Source organism: Bubalus bubalis, chromosome 20 (assembly GCF_019923935.1).
Source record: "Bubalus bubalis isolate 160015118507 breed Murrah chromosome 20, NDDB_SH_1, whole genome shotgun sequence".
Taxonomy (NCBI): domain Eukaryota; kingdom Metazoa; phylum Chordata; class Mammalia; order Artiodactyla; family Bovidae; genus Bubalus; species Bubalus bubalis.
This window is the reverse complement of record NC_059176.1, coordinates 2280794-2300679: the sequence shown is the minus strand read 5'-3', so window position 1 is coordinate 2300679 and position 19886 is coordinate 2280794. Positions and strand designations below refer to the sequence as shown.

The window sequence follows — 19886 nt, the reverse complement described above, 5'->3', positions numbered from 1 at the left end:
CGACCCCTTTCTTCCAGTGGCAGACCCTCAATGCCTCATCCACAGCGTTAGCCTAGGCTGGAGTTGCCCCTAGTTAACCTGCAGCATCCCTGCCCTGGAGTACGTGCTCTGGTCACATTTGCTGCACCTCTTTCTCTAAAAAATGAAAAGATTTGTAGAGCCAGGCAGTTTTGTATTAAAGATTATGTGTTGTTGCTGCCTTTTTTTTTTTCCCTTAAGCAGCATATTCAGAATTTGCATATTAATCGTTTGATAAGGAGTTCTCGGAAAAATACGTTTTTCTAAAAGTGTGAGAGCAGAACATTTGTGATCCACCATTTAAATTGCTATGAGAAGGGGCAGTTGGTTCTTTGATTCTTTGCATGAGTTAAATTTCTAGACTTTGTAGAGCATGACTAAGGCATTGATCAGAATAATTAGCTCAGTATACATACATTGTAATAGTTCAGTGAATAGTTCATTAGAAATTGGAACAGCGTCCTTAAATCTCATAATCTTATTTAGGATAACCGTCTTTCACGGACTGGCAGCAAGACTTGTTAAAGTGGGAAATTTGATGCATTGTTCTGTTTCCTAGGTACTCGAAGAGTACAGACATACTAACTGCTAAAAATTCCAGATTGTGTGGGATTGTTTGTGGGGGGAGGACCCTCTCTTAAGAGCCAGTTTCTCCGAGTCATCCACGGATGCAACCTCATGTTGCAGACGCGTCTGGCCACCCTGTGCTGCCCTGACGTGACAGTGGGGTGGTCACCTCGCCGTCTGGCTCGGGCACCTGGCTTGGCAGTGTCTTCTGAGGGTACTGTCGGCAGTGCATAGTGAAGACAGACGTGCACGGGCATCGCCAGCGAGGAGGAGGGAGAAGGCAGAGGAGAGGCACATAATGCCTTAAACATCATAGTGAGTAGAAGCTCAACTGCAGTGACTTAAAGTTTACATTTTTTGAAAAAATTATACCTTCTCAAGCATGTTTCGTAATGTTGAAAAATAAGTCAATGCATAGCTTTCCAGCTATAAACTATCTCAGACTAGAATTCTATAAAAAGAAAACTAGAAATAGAAAAATGAGAAGTTAAATAAATTGTAGGATTCATATCACCTGGAATGTAAGTGAAGTATGATAAGAAAGCAGAATTTTATTAACAAATAAATGATCAGTACAAAAATGCTGGGAAGTTTAGATGTCAGCTTTGTGGCCTGGGATAAACAGGATTAGCTTATTAAGATGTGAAGGCGCAGTCTTACATGTCCACTGAGAACCGGCTGAGTGGCACGTGCTCTGCCAAGGAGTCGCTGTCCTCGGGGGCAGCTCGAAGTCTGGACCATAGATGACAGTAAACGCGTGCTGTGTGCTCTGTGTGAGTGAGTCTGGCTGTGAGACTTGAACAATGGGGCGGGCCTGGGAGTGGCGATGCTGCAGGTCGGGAAGGGGCGCGGTGGAGGGCTAGAGCAGCAAACGCAGCGTGTCCAGAGCGCCGGGGCTCCCGAGGTCACATCCTCTGGCGAGAGGAGCCAGGAGCAGAGTTAGAGAGGGACTGACGGGGAGGGTGGACTCGGGGAGGCTGGGGCTGCGGGCCGGCCCGCCGCTCCTCTGCTGAGGCTCTCGAAGTGTTCTGGAAGTGCTGCAGCCTGTCTTTTCCCCTCATCTTCCCGTCTTGCCCTCATTCGGGTGCGTCCAGAAGCGTCCGGAGTCTGCTTTTCTGGGTATCAGCGTGTCCTCAATTCCTCACGCAGTCCTTGGTACTTCTCACTATTTGCAGCACTACCTCATTTTACTTGTTATTTTTTTCTTTATTTTCTTTTGTCATACCGCTTGGCTTTGGGAATCTTAGTTCCTTGACCACGGATTGAACTGGGTCCTTGGCAGTGAGAGCATGGAGTCCTGACCACTGGACCGCCAGGAAATTCCCTACTTAGTTAATTTCTTATTTAGTTTATTGTCTGTCTCCTCCACTTACATTCCGTCTCCACGAGGGCACCGGCATGTTCAGTGTCGCTCCTTGGCATGTAGTGAGAAGGAATGCGTTGGGGTCACTTCCTTGTCTTTCCCTCGGGTGTCTCACTGGCAGGTGACGCCCACCACAACGGGAAGAATGGGAGGAGGAGATGGTGAGCATGGGTTTGGGTCCATTAAATCCACATTGCTTATGGGTGGCCAAGCGGGTTGGTGGCCAATTGGAGATCAGGTCTGGAACTCAAGACCAAGAGGCTGGAGATAAAGATTTGGGAGCATCTGACATTTGGTAGTGATTGCGGAGTACCCTAGGGTAGGGAAGCCCAGGGACACGAGGAGGAGGAGGAGGGCAGCATCCCGTTGGCTAAGAGGCAAAGGAAGATTTGGACGGAAAAGTATTGGATTTGGTTCTGGAGGGCTGTTAGTGACCTCTTAAAGTTTTCCTGAGACTATACTGCTTTCCAAGGCAGGAAGGCTATTTGAGAGATGATGTGCATTTTTTCTTCCAAGGTGTTCTTCTGCCATTCTGTCCTGTAGCTTGCTGGCTAATATACTCTTAGATCAAAAATGAACTATGATTTTGTATTTTATTTAGATTTAAGAATATTTTTAAAATTAATTTTTATTTTTGAGTGCTCCGGGTTCTCGTTGCTGTGCCCGGGCTTTCTCTGGCTGTCACGAGTCGGGGCGCCTCCTCGTTGCTGTGTCCGGGCTTTCTCTGGCTGTCACAAGTTGGGGCGCCTCCTTGTTGCTGTGCCCGGGCCTCTGATTCAGTGGCCTCTCTTGTTGCAGAGCTTCGGCTCTTTGGGTGCACGGGCTTAGTTGCCCCTAGGCATGTGGGATCCTCTCGGAACACGGATCAAACCTGTGTCCCCTGCATTGGCAGGCTGATTCTTAACCACTGGATCACTAGGGACATCCTCTGATTTTATTTTTAACTGATTTTTGCAGGCAGACAAGAGCTTTTAAACATGCTTGGCGTGTTGTGTTGTTGGTAACTTAATAAAGCAGATGTAAGTGACTATCAAAAGAACAAACAGTTAAGCTAAGTACATATATGAAGTAGAAGTTATTTCCTTTTTCTAAAATATCCCAGTTAGCTCAGCCTTGGATGGTCCGTTTGATGGTGTGTTGTGGAAGTGTGTGCTCCGCCTCTGAAGTCACCATGCTGCTGCTGCTGAGACCGGTGGAGGAGCATGTGTCGCTGCGCCAGGCGAGCGCGGGCAGGCCGCACCTCCGTCCCGTTGCTGGGGAAACTGAGGATTAGAGACGTCTGATAAGGTTGCATCGACCAGAGGCGCAGAGCTGTGGAGTCGGGCTCCTAGCTTCTTTTTCTTGCATGTTTGAGGTTTTGAACCGTGGATCGCAGCAGTACTAAGCGCAGCCTTCCGGTTGCCTTCCCTGGGAAGCAAGCGCCTGCCCCGTTTCTTCCATTTCAGAAGCCCAGTGGTGCCGAGGGGTCACGGTCACTCCTTGGAGTTGCTGTCTAAGGTGCTTCGGGCCACCACGCGGCTGTATTTGTGTTCTTCACAGAGGCTCACGCAGCCGCGTGGTCAGTGAGAGCTGATTGAGTCTTCATTCTTGCGGTGATTATGGTGTTGTGTTTTCTCTTAAATTCACTTATTCTGTTTAAAAATGACTTGTGTTATTGGCCAAATGGGAAGACTATGTTGATTTCTGTATTTTTCAGATTGTGATTTAAAAAAAAAAAACCAATTTACCATCGTAATCATTTTTAAATAAGTTCAGTAGTCTTAAATATATTTGCACCATCGTCCAGTAAGCCTCTAGAACTTTTCATCTTTTAAAACTAAAACTCTGTATCCATTAAATAACTCCCTATTTCCCCATCCCCTTAGCCCCTGGCAACCACCATTCTCCTTCCTGTTTCTATAGCTTTATCTACGTTAGGTACTTCACACAGCTGGAGTCATGCAGTTTTTGTCTTTTTGTGACTGGGTTGTTTCACTTGACATAATGTCTTTAAGATTCTTCTATAGTTTCTATCCTTTTTAACTAAAACATTATTAAGTTCTAAAGCTTTTGTGTGTGAAATTTATATTAGTTTTCTATTTACCATATAATAAATTACTGCACATTTAGTAGCTTAAAACGATAACCGTTGTTGTCTCAGAGTCTCTGGGTGAGGGGCCCAGGCGTGGCTTCTGCTCGAGCTCGCGCGGCCGCCGTCCTGTGCTGGGCTGTGGCTCTCTCCCGGGGTCCAGGGCGCTCTTTTAAACCCTTCTGGTTGTGGCACAATTCAGTTGTGTTTGTAGGACTGACGTCCTGGTTTTCTTGCCGACTGGCTGTCTCTTGCTGAGGGCTTGGCTCTCCTAGCTCCTGGAGGTGGCCTGCACTCCCCTGCCAGCAACACTGATTTTCTTCTATAACTCCAGTGCCGGGGTCCAGCCCCAGCTGATCCAGGGTATTCGAAGGAGAGACGGCATAGGCGAGGGTCAGGAAACAACTGCTTAATTACACGTTAATTAAGGATACAAAGAGTAATAGAATGAGGATAGCTCAGTAGGAAAATTCAGTGGAGAAAAGAGGCTGAGTAGCTTGGTTTACGCGGGAGACCAATAAAACTTCAAGACAAGAAGTTTGCACCACTTACGTAGGCCGCAGGCATCCTTCCGTTCTCCCGAAGGAGAGGAGACACTGAGGCCTCCCCGGTCGGATCTTAGAAGCCCAGGCATAATTAGCAAGCATGGTGGGTTCTGCGCTCCAGATGGAGACTCAGCTAGAATTTGGGAGAGAGAGTGACATGGGGAGACCAAGTTTCAGTGAACAAGGCCCGCACTTTATTTTCCAAAGTAGTTTTTATACCTTAAGTTATGCATAGAGGCTAATGGGGGAAGGGGTGGAGTCATGCAAGGACAGCAGTTCCTGGTTCTAATCGAAGCCAGGCTTTCAAACTTATCATATGCAAAAGTTCAGGTGATTGACATCATCTTCTGGCCCGGAGGCCTGTTAACATTTTAAGAAACTTATTTTTCTCTAAAGATGATTATTCCAAAGTCAGGCACCAGCCTTCCAAAAAGCATTGGACAAAGCTGCATTTTACATTTCTATACACCCATTATATCAATCAATACACTGCCAAGGACACAGTAGGTAAGGAGTGTGGAGACTTAGCAGCAAACATTGGCCCAACAAGTGAAAAACCCTTCACCAATACAATTTCTAATCAATCTTTTAACTACTCAAAGGAATCTGTGTTTAGGCAGTTTAGAACATCTCCTGCCTCTCACAGTTGGGAGGCTCTGAACAATCACATGTGGCCGGAAAAACCCATTCAGGCAGGCTAGAGGATTTCCAAAGGAGTTTGTAGGTTGAAACACTGTCACACCCAGGAATTATTAACTGGAGCTGTAAGCTAACTCTTTTTCAGAGAGAGGTAGTGGGGGACAGCCCCCTGTAAAGTCAGAGGTGTAGGTGAAAGCACAAAGCAGAAAGTAGGCAGACTCTGGTTTGGGGGGTAGATGCTCGAGAATTTCCAGGGGGACTCCTGAGGCCCGATCCCGCCTTTGCGTATGCCGAGCCTCCTTCCTCATGACCTTTGTCATGGGTGGAGCTCCTCACGCTGGCTCCCAGCAGTGATAGAATTCCAGTTGAGCTATTCCAGATCCTGAAAGATGATGCTGTGGAAAGTGCTGCACTCAATATGCAATATGCCGGCTCCCGGCAAACTCCAGATTAGTTCTGTCTGTTCTAAAATATCATACAAATGAGACTAACAGCATGCACATTTTGCATCCGGCTTCTTTGGCAGCACAACCATTAAAATTCAGCACTTGGAGCGGCGTGTCGGTGGCTTGTCCCTTTCTGTTCCTGAGTGGGGTCCCCGTGCACAGACCTACCGCGGTCTCGCCAGTTCCTCCTGATCTGCATCTGGGGCAGGGAGCACTCTTTCTTGTAAGGACTGTGGACGTACATTTCCAATTTTTTTTGGCCAGGTCATGTGGGGTCTTAGTTCCCTGAAACCCATGTCTCCTGCGATGGAAGCTCTTAACCACTGGACTGCCAGGGAAGTCCCACATTTTCGTTTCTTTTGCATAAATATCGAGGAGTGGAATCACTTATAGGATAGATGTAGGATTGACCTTGAAGATACTGCCAGCTTTTCAAAGCGGTTGTGCGTTTTACACTCTTCTCCAGCTTTTGGTATTGTCTGCTTCATCATAGCAGCTGCTGGCTGGTGGCATCTTGTGATGGGTTTAGGGCGCCTTTCCCAGATGACTAATGATGGTGAGCACTTGTTACCATACTTGCCTTTTATATACCTGCTATTGTGAAGTGTCTGTTCAATTCTTTTGCCCATTTAAAAACAATTAAAAAAAAAAATGTTGATTGTAGGAGTTCTCTAGGTATTTGGATTTGTGTCTTTTGCCACATGTTGCAAATAATTTTTCCAAATCTGGGGCTTAACTGTTTTTCGCTTGTGCCTTTAAAGAGTCTGCCTGCCACGCAGGAGACCCTGGATGGGTTGAACCCCGGTTCGATTCCTGGGTTGGGAAGATCCCCTACTCACTTTGGTATTCTGGCCTGGAGAATCCCATGGATGGTACAGTCAGTGGGGTTGCAAAGAGTCGGACACGACTGAGCGACTTTCACTTTCACTTTTTAATCAGTAGTTTTAAATTTTGATGAAATCCACATTTTCAGGTTTTTTTCCTTCATGGTTCCTGCTTTCTGTTGTCTTTGTTTGAAAAGCATTAAAAATGTGTGCTCTTTAGGGAAAACATAGGATACAGAAAGATGTAAAGGTTTAAGTGAGTTGTCTATTTCTCTTTTCCCATTTTCTTTCTCTCAAGAGAATTCAAAGAGTTTTAAAAATTCTTTTTTTTAAGTTAAGAAAGAAAATTATTCCATATGTGTGTTATTGATTAGCACTTAAGTACATAAACTTTTAGTCTTTCGGTATTATGCTAATAAGCTGACATTTTTCATTTTGAAATAAAAATGCTTTTTTAAGCCACAGAATGAATACTCTGTATTTATACTCGCTTGGCCCGTCACCCGTAACACCTTCTTATGTATTCTCTTAGTCACACTGTCTGGTGAAGTGGTTTTTCCTTTCCACTTGCTCAACCAAGGACTTGTAACAGAGACATCCGCGTCATTTGGGTTCACTCATCCTTGTTTTGGGGAAACACGCGTTCTCCTATATTTTCATGTAGTACCTTTCCCTATAGTTTCTCATGCTTAAAATTTGCATCCAGGGAGAGGGGCCTGTGGTCCCACGTCACATTGAACAACCTCGGTGCGCTCTCGGCCCTGGCCTGGAGCCTGCGCGGGGAGGGGGAGGCGCAACACCCGCTGGTGAGGGACCCGGCTGCCTTGTGAAATTCTTTCTACAGGTGGTGTGGTTGGTTATCGGAGTTAGAGGGTCTCTGTACACAGAGGTGGCCGACTGCGAAACAGAACCCCACTCAGTCAGGTTCTGAGCAGAGCTATGGGGATAAGTACCCAGAGCTGTGATTCTGCTGGGGCATTTATGGTAGACTCACCCAGGAGGAAAATACATGCTTTTCTAAGCTAGTGGCTTATAGCTTCTGGATGGAAACACGTTCAAATTAGATGCTGTAATTGTGGAGACTTTAATTTTAAAGCATTTCACTTTATAGGTTTTTCTGATTTTTAAGCCAGCAGGATTGATTCATTCAGTTCATCCTTGTGATTGAAGTTTAGCAGAGGAAATAAAAGGATTAGATAAAGTTAGATCAGAGGAGATGCTGTGGTTCTAGTAGAAAATGATGGAGTCAGTCAAGTCTCCGTTCGGGAACACTTCAGACTCTGGACCCATACCTGTCAGTTACCTGTGTCTTTTCCTAGCCCAGAGTTTGCTGATAGAGTACCTCCTCCCATGAGGAGATTACGGTGTTTCTTCACGGGTGAGGGGTAGGCCATGTAGAGCTGGATGAAATATGTTTATCATTATAATGTGGTATTATATTTAGGAAACAAACTCACGATTGTAATACAGACCACGAAAGGGCGTGACATTTGCATTTTTAGCCATAAATGTCATGGTGTGAAAAAGATTGAGACTCTGCAGGAGAGGTTTTTGAATTTTGCTTCAATGTGAACCTTAACTTTATTACATAAGCTGAGAGTGACACACCTCCTGCGTATCCTCCCTGCCCCCCGGAGCAAAGCCAGCCATCCCGTGGAAAGTCTCGAATTGCTGTTCACTTTTTAAGTACGTTGTATTCTCCCTTTGACTCCACACTGTATAATTTTCATCTTGAAATTTCAGAACCAAAAAGTTTATGTACATTTTTACTTCTAACATTACTATTGATTACTTTGCTTTTCTAATAGCAGTAAGTAATGAATTGTGTACTAGAAATTTTAAAATACCTTGAAAAGGGCTTTAGATTTTTGTTGTTTATCAAAAGGGGGCAGAGGATAAAAAGATTGAGAAATGACGCCTTCTGCGACTCCCTGACAAAGCTAAAGTAGATTAGGTAGGTCTCAGAGTGGGGTTTTGTGTTTTTGTTTTCTGTGCTTTGTATCATTTAATTAAAAAAAAATTCTGGTTGTCCTCCTCGCCCTCCAGCCTTTGGCCATGACTCATCTACTTTCCAGCGCCATGGACATTTCATGTAATGGAATTACGCAGCGTGAGGCCTTCTGTGGCTGCTCCCTTCAGTTAGCACGGGTCGGCTGTAACATGTATCCGTGTTTTGTTCGTTTTTATTGCCAAATAATATTCCAAAGGGTTATACCACGCTTTGTTTATCCATTTGTTAGTTGAAGAACATTTGGGTCATTTCCACATTTTTACTGTTAGGATTAATGGCAAAATTTTTGTTTACAAGTTCTACATTGTCCAGAATTTTATTCTTTGGACCATTCTCTGTAAGTTTTTACATAAACATGTTTTCAGTTTTCTTGGGTGTATACCCAGGAGTGGAATTGATGGGTCATTCGTGTATTTAAATTTTTTTAAATTTTATTGCTCTCTCGTGTTGTGTTAGTCTCTGCTGTGCAACAGAGTGAAGCAACTATGTGCATAGATATATCTGCTCTTTTTCTATATCTGACCTTCCCAGTTAGGTCACCACGGAGTTCTGCAGCAGGTTCTCGTTAGTTATTTATTTTATATGTAGTGTCGAGAGTGTATATGTGTCAATCCCAATCTCCCAATTCATCTCCCCCGCTCTCTCCCTTTGGCGTCCATACATCTGTTTTCTCTCTCTTTGTATCTATTTCTGTTTTGCAAATAAGTCATTTAATTTTTTAAGCTTTGACACTTGGATCATTTTACCCACAAAACACTGTAATCTTGGGTGCCAGGATACTGAATGTCTTAGTCTGTTCAGGCTGTTATAACAAAATACAATGAACTGGGTGGCTTATAAATAACAGGAATTTGTTTCTCATAATTCTGAGGACCGGCAGGTCCAAGGTCCTGGTGATTGGAGGTTAAGCACCTGGTGAGGGTCCATCTAGTCAAGGCTATGGTTTTTCCTGTGCTCATGTATGGATGTGAGAGTTGGACTGTGAAGAAAGCTGAGCGCTGAAGAATTGATACTTTTGAACTATGGTGTTGGAGAAGACTCTTGAGAGTCCCTTGGACTGCAAGGAGATGCAACCAGTCCATTCTGAAAGAGATCAGCCCTGGGATTTCTTTGGAAGGAATGATGCTAAAGCTGAAACTCCAGCACTTTGGCCACCTCCTGCGAAGAGTTGTCTCATTGGAAACGACTCTGATGCTGGGAGGGATTGGGGGCAGGAGGAGAAGGGGACGACAGAGGATGAGATGGCTGGATGGCATCACGGACTCGATGGACGTGGGTCTGAGTGAACTCTGGGAGTTGGTGATGGACAGGGTGGCCTGGCGTACCGTGATTCATGGGGTCGCAAAGAGTCGGACACAACTGAGCAATGGAAATGAACTGAACTGAGGGCCTGCATTCAGAGGCCTGTTTCAGAGGAGTCTCCCCAGGGTCACTGGGGAGGGGTGAGGGGCCTCTGGGGTCCTTCTGTGAGAGTACTAGTTGTACTCAGAGGCTCCGCTCCACCCGCAGGGCCTCCTGAAGGCTGCCTGTCCGTGCCATCGTGGTCGGGGCTGGGTGTCAGCGTAGAATTTGGGGGAGCATAAACGTTCTGATCATGGGACTGAACTTCCCCGAATACCACTTGGGTTGTTTCTTCAGACCTATTAGAGGCTCCCCCCTGCTTCTGCGCGCTCCCCTCCCCCCTCCCCTCGCCACTCCCCTCCCCTCTCTGCTTCCCCTGCATCAGGACCTTCCTGCCTCCTGTTCCTCGGGGCTTGTGTAGAGAGATGGGCCATGGATCTGGCTGGCTGCCGGTTTGTCACTGGGTCAGCTCTTGGAAAGACATCTTAAATATGGTTTTCTGCTGTCAGTCTTTGCAGGGCATAGACTTCCATGTTTCCTCCCCGTCTTATTTGCATCTCCCTGTGCTGTCTCCCGCTGTGTTTATAGGGAGTCCGTTTCGCACGAGAGCTGTCAGAGCAACGCGCCTCTGTTGGCTGTCGTTCACTCTGCATGCAGGCTTGTTGCTCCCCACATCCCATTTCCTTTTTAAAGTTAAGCTATCGGTTCATAATAACGTAAAATTAACCATTTTAAAGGGTATAATTCAGGAATGTTTAAAAAAGTATATTCTCTATATACTTGGGTAAATGCTACCACCGCTAACCTAATTCTTCACATTCCTTTTGGAGTGCTTGAGTGTTTTTAACTTTCTTTACCTTGAGCTTTTTAACTCCTTAGTGGAATTTCACATCATAAAACCTTAGGACGTACGGTGACCAAGGTGGTGCTCTTTCTATCTCTGGTCTTTGCTTTGTTTTTATTCATTTTTGAGAGGGGGGAGTTTGTGGTGAAAGTTGTCAGACTGTTGAAAATTGTATTGCCTGTTAATTGGTAGGGTATTTGATTGTGTGTGTATAATCTCATTGTCTGTGGTTCAGAGGAGGAGAGAGTGAATACATACATGATCAGGTGGTAGAGAGGAAACAGGATTGTCACATGAGAATGATCATCTGGTATGACAGAGCCTCCAGTCTGTGTGATCTAGGGTGGTCTTTATAGAGTGGCTTTAGACTTTTTGGTCTTAGGAAATATGCAGTGTGTTCACTGTTTCTGTTCTTGTCTCAGTGTGAGGTTGGCCTATTTTTACTGTGGCAGAAGTCTCAAACCCTCTCTGTGTGAGGCCTTAAGAAGTTCCATTGCCTGCGGCTCCAGACCGTCCGGCCAGGCGTCACTGCTTCCTGAGCGGTGAGCGCGGCAGCGCAGCAGCCTGGCGCTGGAGCGGGGGCTCACCTGAGCAGAGCGGGCAGGCTCGGATTCGGCTCCTGTCCGGATAGTGTGAGCGTAAGCCCCGTCTCCTCCGTGGTGAGTAGGAATTAGTGTCCGCCGACTCAGCTACCTGCTGGCTGTTTACTGTTTTTGTTCTTTTAAAACAATACACAGATGAAAATGCTCGAAAACGAAGTTGCTTGATGTCAGTTCTTAATACACATATTGCATATTTGCTTTTTGGTTTTATTTTTCTCAAAGCTATGCATGTCCTTTTTTGTATGCTTTGCATATTGGTTTTAAAAAATAACCATTTTACTTTAGAGTGGTTCTGGGCTCACAGGAAAGTAGCAGCGGCGGTGCAGAGCGCTCCTGAGGCTGCAGCGCCCCCGGCGGGCCTGCGCCCCGCGCCCCCTGCCCCGCGCCCCCCGCGGGCCTGCGCCCCGCGCCCCCTGCCCCGCGCCCCCCGCGGGCCTGCGCCCCGCGCCCCCTGCCCCCTGCCCTGCGCCCCCTGCGCCCCGCGCCCCCTGCCCCGCGCCCCCGGCGGGCCTGCGCCCCGCGCCCCCTGCCCCGCGCCCCGCGCCCCCTGCCCCGCGCCCCCTGCCCCGCGCCCCCGGCGGGCCTGCGCCCCGCGCCCCCCGCCCTGCGCCCCCGTGCCCCGCGCCCCCTGCCCCGCGCCCCCCGCCCTGCGCCCCCGTGCCCCGCGCCCCCTGCCCCGCGCCCCCGGTGGGCCTGCGCCCCGCGCCCCCTGCCCCGCGCCCCCGGCGGGGCCTGCGCCCCGCGCTCCCGGCGCTGACCTGCTTGTGCGCCCCCGGCGGGGCCTGCGCCCCGCGCCCCCGGCGCTGACCTGCTGGTCTTCGGCCGTTGTGCCAGCTGAGGAGTCAGCAGTGGCACATAATTGCTAACCAAACTCCACCTTTTATTTGGGTTTTACTAGTTTTCTTCTTTTTCTGTCCCAGGACCCCATCCAGGGCATCATATCACATTGAATTTAGCTATCGTTTTCCCTGGTCTTTGACAGCTTTGAGTGGTGAGTGCATGCGTGCTAAGCTGCTTTAGTCCTGTCTGACTCTGCAACACTATGGACTGGAGCCCTCCAGGCTCCTCTGTCCATGGGATTCTCCGGGCAGGAGTACTGGAGTGGGTTGCCATACCCTCCTCTAGGGGACCTTCCTGACCCAGGGATCAAACCTGTGTCGCCTCTGTCTCCTGTGTTGCCATCTGGGTTCTTTACCACTAGCGCCACTTAGGAAGCCTTTTGAGCAGTACTGATCAGTATTTTATAGAATACCCCTCAATTTGTATTTGTCTGGTGTATTTCTCATAGTTGGATTGTGTTTATGGGTTTGGGGGGAAGACCACTGGGCCCAGGAGTGGTTTCTAAACCATTCTATCAAACAAACCAAGATTCCTTGGACTAATGGCTGATTCTAAGGCTAGGGTAGGGAGAATACAAGATGGGCCTAGAACATCTTGTGGTGCCAGAAAGTGCTCGAAAAAACAAAATGATGGGCGTGTCAGGGGGGCACAGAAGCAATGGAGAGCGCTCCCATGGCCAGAGCTGAAACAGTTCGAGCAACACAATAGTGTGGTATCTTTAATGATTAGTATTCTTAGGGACAGCCTGTGTAAAATGGGCTTTCATAGTGGCATAGTGCTAAAGAATCTGCCCGCAGTGCAGGCAACTGGGTTGGGAAGGTCCCCCGGAGAAGGAAGTGGTAGCCCACTCCAGCGTTCTTGCCTGGAGGATCACACAGACAGAGGGCGCTACAGTCCATGGGGTCGAAAAGAGCCAGACGCGACTCAACTGCCAAACAATAACAAAGCGTAAAGCCAGCTCCCACGGTCGGCGCTGGCACCAGTGATAAATGGGTGAGGAAAGAGGCCCTCTGCCAGACAGGAGCGGCTCACAAAGCTCAACACGGTCCCTGGAAGAGTCCTTAATGCTCCTGCCCACCCCTGGGCTGCACTGAGGGACTTGCTGGTGTGTGGGGAGGTGACCTGCAGCAGGGGGACCGCACCCATGGCCTCAGCAAGATGCTGTGTGTGTGGGGAGGTGACCTGCAGCGGGGGACCTGCACCCAGGGCCTCAGCAAGATGCTGTGTGTGGGGAGGTGACCTGCAGCGAGGGGACCGCACCCATGGCCTCAGCAAGATGCTGAGACCGACATGGCTCAGGCAACGGCCGGACTCCTGTGAGATGTGATGAGAATGGTACGGTCCGCTTTCAGACAGTCTGAAAGTTTTGTCACGTTGGGTTTTTGTCACTCTCTCCAGAAGTAACTGTTGTCACTTGTTTTAAGTGAAATGATGCTTTTTCTGTGATGACCACCATTTCTAAGTAACATGCTTATATTGCTGTCTGATGGTCTCCAGTTTTGACTCCCCTCTCCAGGTGTTTAGAGCCTGCCTGCTTTCTTGCCCCTCCTGACGACACGGGTGCGTGCTTGCGTTGCCACAACCTCCCTATAGAATTAGACTTGAACTTGCTTAGGTCAGTCTTTACCGTTTGTATCTTGATCACTGTGGACGTGCCATAGCTGAGTCATGCAATAAACTGCTGACTCTTCCCTCTCCAATATCTTGTTTTGTTCGGAGTTGATACTTGTTTTTATCTCCTTCAGCAGTTCAGTTCAGTTACTCAGTCGTGTCCGATTCTTTGCGACCCTATGAATCGCAGCACGCCAGGCCTGCCTGTCCATCACCAACTCCCGGAGTTCACCCAGACTCACGTCCATCAAGTTGGTGATGCCATCCAGCCATCTCATCCTCTGTCGTCCCCTTCTCCTCCTGCCCCCAATCCCTCCCAGCATCAGAGTCTTTTCCAATGAGTCAATTCTTGGCAGGAGGTGGCCAAAGTATTGGATTTCAGCTTTAGCATCAGTCCTTCCAATGAACACCCAGGACTGATCTCCTTCAGAATGGACTGGTTGGATCTCCTTGCAGTCCAAGGGACTCTCAAGAGTCTTCTCCAACACCACAGTTCAAAAGCATCAATTCTTCGGCACTCAGCTTTCTTCACAGTCTGACTCTCACATCCATACTTCACCACTGGAAAAACCATAGCCTTGACTAGATGGACCTTTGTTGGCAAAGTAATATGTTTGCTTTTTAATATGCTATCTAGGTTGGTCTAACTTTCCTTCCAAGGAGTAAGCATCTTTTAATTTCATGGCTGCAATCACCATCTGCAGTGATTTTGGAGCCCCAAAAAATAAAGTCTGACACTGTTTCCACTGTTTCCCCATCTATTTCCCATGAAGTGATGGGACCAGATGCCATGATCTTCATTTTCTGAATGTTGAGCTTTAAGCCAACTTTTTCACTCTCCTCTTTCACTTTCCTCAAGAGGCTTTTGAGTTCCTCTTCACTTTCTGCCATAAGGGTGGTGTCATCTGCATATCTGAGGTTATTGATATTTCTCCCGGCAATCTTGATTCCAGCTTGTGCTTCTTCCAGCCCTTCTCATGATGTACTCTGCATATAAGTTAAATAAGCAGGGTGACAATATACAGCCTTGATGTACTCCTTTTCCTGTTTGGAACCAGTCTGTTGTTCCATGTCCAGTTCTAACTGTTGCTTCCTGACCTGCATACAGGTTTCTCAAGAGGCAGGTCAGGCGCCCCGGAGTCTTGAGCACGGGTCTGTGTGTTGGGTGCAGGGCTGTCTACCTGGCGCTCGCGCCCTCCCCGTGCGGAGCCCCCTCCTGTGCCGGAGCCCGCTCCCCGTGGGGAGCTCCCTCCCCGTGCAGAGCCCCGTGTCGTCCTCTGCGCCATGTCGTCTGCTTTCTTGGCTTACCTTTGTTTTGGTTGAGCACGTCTTCAGTAGCCTGAGGAAGGCTGCATGGGAGGTGACATTTTTTGAGGCCTGTGACTGGAAATGTCATTCTTCTCACTGTTGACTGAGAGTCTGGCTGGCTGTAGAGTTCTAAATTGGAAGTAATCTCCTTTCAGAAGGTCGAAGGCATTTGTTTATTGCCTTTTGCTCCCAGGGTTGTCCTCGAGAAGTCTGAAGTCGCTCTGATTGTTCTGACTCTCTGCACAGCCTCTCCCTGCCCTGGTGTGTAGGATATTCCTTTGTCACCACGATGTTTTCTTTAAAAAATAGTCCTTCGGTAAAGTCTGACTCCTAAGCCTAGAATGGTGTCTGGCGTAGAATTGGGGGCTTAATAAATGTTTATTGAGTGAAGGGCTGTTACTGTCTTTGGGTTGTTTGGCGGCGAGGGCCGGGCTGCCTGGTCTGGAGGCCTGGTGGAGGTTGGGGGGCTCCTCCAGCTTCTCTCTGGTGTGGCTGAGCTCCGTTCTCACATTCCCCTGCCAGGCTTCATTGGACCTGGTGGTCTTTCTCAGTTTAGAGCCCCAAGCTAATATTGTACCGGATTGTCCGCTCTAAATTGTTCCATTCCCGTCGTTCTTAGCAGGAGTTGGTTATAACTCTGAAGAGTTCTCTTTTTATCCCTGGTGTGTTAGAGAAAGTAAAAAACCACTCTTGTCATAAAGGACAAGTTATGTTAAAGAACAAGTTGAAAGGAATGATGAGTTGCAGCATGTGGTGTGAGCTGTTTTCTGTTTTGCGTATCAGCTCTCCGATCACTTCAAAGCAGAGGTGAAGGAGCAGAGTGTGCACCGTAGCGCTCTTGTTGTACTCACAGCGTCTCTGTGTTAGTTACTGTTGCTGGTCCTCCCTTTCAGTCACTGTCGAGGCCCAGATCCTCGCCCTGCCCGAGTCACGTGAAGTGCGTATGCCGCACACAGAAGGGAGGCGGTTGCCTTGTCCGTCTCGTCTCGAGCTTGAGTGTGCAGCTCGGTCCCTTCCTTCTTAGTGAAGGGCTTGTGCTGTGGTTTCCTGTGTTTCCCAGGGGCAGGGCAGCCTTTAAAAAGGAGAACCTGTGTTTTTCAAGTGGCATTTTAAAAAGAAGTAAGAATTATTTTTAGGTTACAGAATGCTCCAGGCAGGATTTAATTGCGGGTCTGAATGTGGAGATAAGCTAAATTCGTATTACTTCTCAATTCTGACCATAGTGTGGTCAGATGAGTAAATGATTGCAATAAATCCTTGGACATGAAACTGGTGGTGTGTGTGTGTGATTTACTGAAGTACAGTTGGTTTACAGATACACACACACACACTCTTCTCCACTGTGGTTTCTCACAGGACATTGAATGTAGCTCCCTGCGCTGTACCGTAGGGCCTTGTTTATCCATTCTGTGTATAATAGCTTGCATCCGCTAATCCCGAACTCCATTCCATGCCTCCCCAGCCCCCTGACAACCACAAGTCTGTCCTGTACGGCTGTTGCGACTCCTGTATATTAAAAATGCCTATCAAAGCTGTTATACTGGAGCTTCCCTGATGGTCCAGTGGTTAAGATTATGCTTTGCAATGCAGGGGGCCCAGGTTCGATCCTTGGTTGGGGAACTAAGTATTCCCTAACTCATGCCATGGGGCACCTAAGCCTGCAAACCACAACTCGAGAGTCAGTGTGCCCCAAGGAGAGAGCTGCTGTGCCACAGCTAAGACCCGACGCAGCCAGATAAATAATATTTAAAAAACCTGTTATATACACTATTGGATAAAAATTACAAAGATTGAATCAGTGTTTAAAGTAATGGAAACAAAAATAGTTCTAAAGTCAAATAAAACTTACGCTTTAGGATTATTTTTGTCTTCATTATTTTACTTAGCGACTGTTACCATTTGCAGTCAGAGTAGAGAATTTACTGGGGACTTGAATCCTGAGAGTTGGAAGTTAGTAATAATAACTTTGCCTGTTGAACTGTGGATTTAAGAGATTTGATATGAAGAAGGACTTCTTGTGTTTTAGGAACTCAATTCAGATGTTAGATTTCTCAGGTTCTGCCTTGGAGATCATGCAGTTAAGTATTTAGTTCCGTTGCTTTCCCAGAGGAATAATGGGACTTTAAAGAGTTCTCTTTTTGGAAATAAAAGCACAGTAAACAATTTCACAGTGAGAGACTTTATTTTTTTGGGCTCCAAAATCACTGCAGATGGTGACTGCAGCCATGAAATTAAAAGATGCTTGCTCCTTGAAAGAAAAGTTATGACCAACCTAGACAGCATTTTAAAAAGCAGAGACATTACTTTGCCAGCAAAGGTCCAGCTAGTCAAAGGTATGGCTTTTCCAGTAGTCATGTGTGGATGTGAGAGTTGGACTATAAAGAAAGCTGGGCGCTAAAGAATTGATGCTTTTGAACTGTGGTGTTGGAGAAGACCCTTGAGAGTCTCTTGGACTGCAAGGAGATCCAACCAGTCCATCCTAAAGGAAATCAGTCCTGAATATTCATTGGAAGAACTGATGCTGAAGCTGAAACTCCAATACTTTGGCCAGCTGATGCAAAGAACTGACTCACTGGAAAAGACCCGGATGCTGGGGAAGATAGAAGGCGGGAGGAGAAGGGGACAATGGAGGATGAGATGGCTGAATGGCATCACCGACTCAGTGGACATGAGTTGGAGCAAGCTTCTGGAGTTGATGATGTACAGGGAAGCCTGGCGTGCTTCAGTCCATGGGGTCGCAAAGAGTTGGACACGACTGAGTGACTGAACTGAAACAATTTCACGTGGTGAATTAGAGTAGCCTGAGGCCAGATGTTGTGTCTGTCACTGAGGGGAAGGAGAGGGGAGTATTTCTGAGCCCTTAACCACGGTCCCAGGTCAGGTGTGTATCCGTGCCACTGGACATCGAGGTGAGATTGAGGCTCCAGTTCACAAGGCAGGTGAGCGAAAGGCAGGGTGTCTGATTGGACTTGGATGCGCCGCCCCTGCAGAGGCTTCCCTGGGTACCTGTGAGCCATGCCGGGCCTGTGCCGGCCGAGTCCTCCTCCTGCGTAGTCTCCTCAGGGCACACTCCTCAGCAGGGCTGGAGGAGGGCCGACGAGCCTGGGTGTCTGAGGTCACCTGGAGGCCACCAGCGCTTTTTTCCTTTTAGACGTCGCTGTGGCCTCTGCCTTAAATCTTTGAGCTCTTCACTGTGATGGTCTGCAACATAGTGTTTCCCCAGAAAGGTGGCTTCCAGATCAGACTTCAGTGGCAGATTTTTAGTTTTTGGCTGCGTCGTGTGTCTTGCAGGACCTTCGTTCCCTGACCAGGCGCCGGGCCCAGGCAGTGACAGCAAAGAGCCCTGACCACCTGGCCGCCAGGGGACCCCTCAGAGTGCCTTGGTTACACAGACTCTTACCAGTCTTTTCTTCGAGTTTTCTGCTATTTTATTCATAGAACGCTCTTTACCTTCACCTGTATGTGTATAGATCTTCGCCTAAATTTTATTCTGGTTTCTTGTGGGTTTTTTTTTTAAACCTTTAATTCTTTATTCAGTATGGATTTATTTTAGTGTACAGTGAGGGTAGGAGTGTACCTTCTTTCCCCCTAAATAGACAGTTGTCTCATGCTATTTTTTAGATACCCTACCTTTGGTTATAATGGCCTAGCTTGCAAATGAGAGAGACCCTGAGCAGACTAAATCTAGGTGCCACTGTGTGCTCTCCTGTGATGAAGCAGCAGCAGAGTTGTGTCTGTGTGATGGTGACCCCGGTGGGAGGTAAGGAAGCTATTGGGATAAAGGCGTGTGCCTGAGGAGTAGCGTGAGGTATGAGCTGGGGAGATGGACAGTTTGGAGAGTCTTGTTCTTGTAACACAGTATTTGAAACGTTACCTTGTGGATGAGGTAGTGAAGGTATTTTGTGTTTATTGTAGAGGGCAGAGGTTGGCTCAGTGGGTAGAAGTTACAAGGGGAGGTGGTATCAACGTAGCAGAAGGAGTCACTTCCTAACTGAACTCTGGAGCAGCCTACCACGGAACTGTCCAGCAAAGTGCTGAGCTGCAGGCCTGTGTCTGCAGGCCTGGAGGGGTCATTTGTCGGGCGTTCCTGACACCTCCGCTCCCAGGAGGGGTGTGCTGAGTCCTGCGCGGGTGCTCTGTGGCCACTGTTCTCAGTGCCTTGCCTGCACCTGCTCCATGCACCAGAGCCTGCAGGGGCCTGCACCCGCTTCATGCACCGGGGCCTGCAGGGGCCTGCACCCGCTTCATGCACCGGGGCCTGCAGGGGCCTGAACCCGCTCCATGCACCAGAGCCTGCAGGGGCGGTCTGCCACCCATAGCGCCCAGGAGGGTTGGGCCTTGCCGTGCTGTGGGGACGGCTCATGGCAGAGCCAGGCCTCGGGCTGCCCACTGCACCGTGAGAACTGTGGGCCCAGGAACATTGGGACTCTATGCTTAATTTTCTTTTAAGAGTTTTTAAAAAACCTGCCTTAAGTGACTGTTTTTGGGGGGTGGGCTGTGTGCGTGCGCGCATGCATGCATCCACGTAACGTTTGTACTCATTATTCTTGTGTGTGGTTAAAACTGTTACAGGAGTGTGTGAGCACGCAGTGCCCTGTGGCTGGTGGTGTTACATGTTCCTTAAAGAATTAAAGTTGGGTTTCTTTAAATGGATTTACTTAATTGAGGCATCTCCTTAATTAAAGTGGCCACTCTTTTCATTTTGTTTCACTTTTGTTCCTGTAGTAAAGTCTACCTTGTGTGGTTTTCCTACTTTTATGTAAACACTCTGTTCCCCTTTCTCTTTTTCGTGAACAAGACTGTCCCCCCTTCCCTTTTCAGCCACTGCCACGACCTGAAGAGGTGTGACACTGCCCATC

At 48.0% G+C, this 19886-nt stretch overlaps 1 protein-coding gene across 7 annotated transcripts in view; it reads left to right on the top strand.

Annotated features, from left to right (window-relative positions):
* The window catches only part of LOC102395742 (kinesin light chain 1), a 109809-nt gene that overhangs the window by 46050 nt on the left and 43873 nt on the right, over positions 1 to 19886 (top strand). Inside the window, exon 1 of one of the 7 annotated variants that reach the window (XM_044933261.2) lies at positions 700 to 900. The exons of the other annotated variants lie outside the window; for them this stretch is intronic. The gene's annotated coding sequence lies outside the window, so the exon portion shown is untranslated. Of the gene's footprint in view, positions 1 to 699; positions 901 to 19886 lie in introns of those variants that run through there. 7 annotated transcript variants of the gene reach the window in all.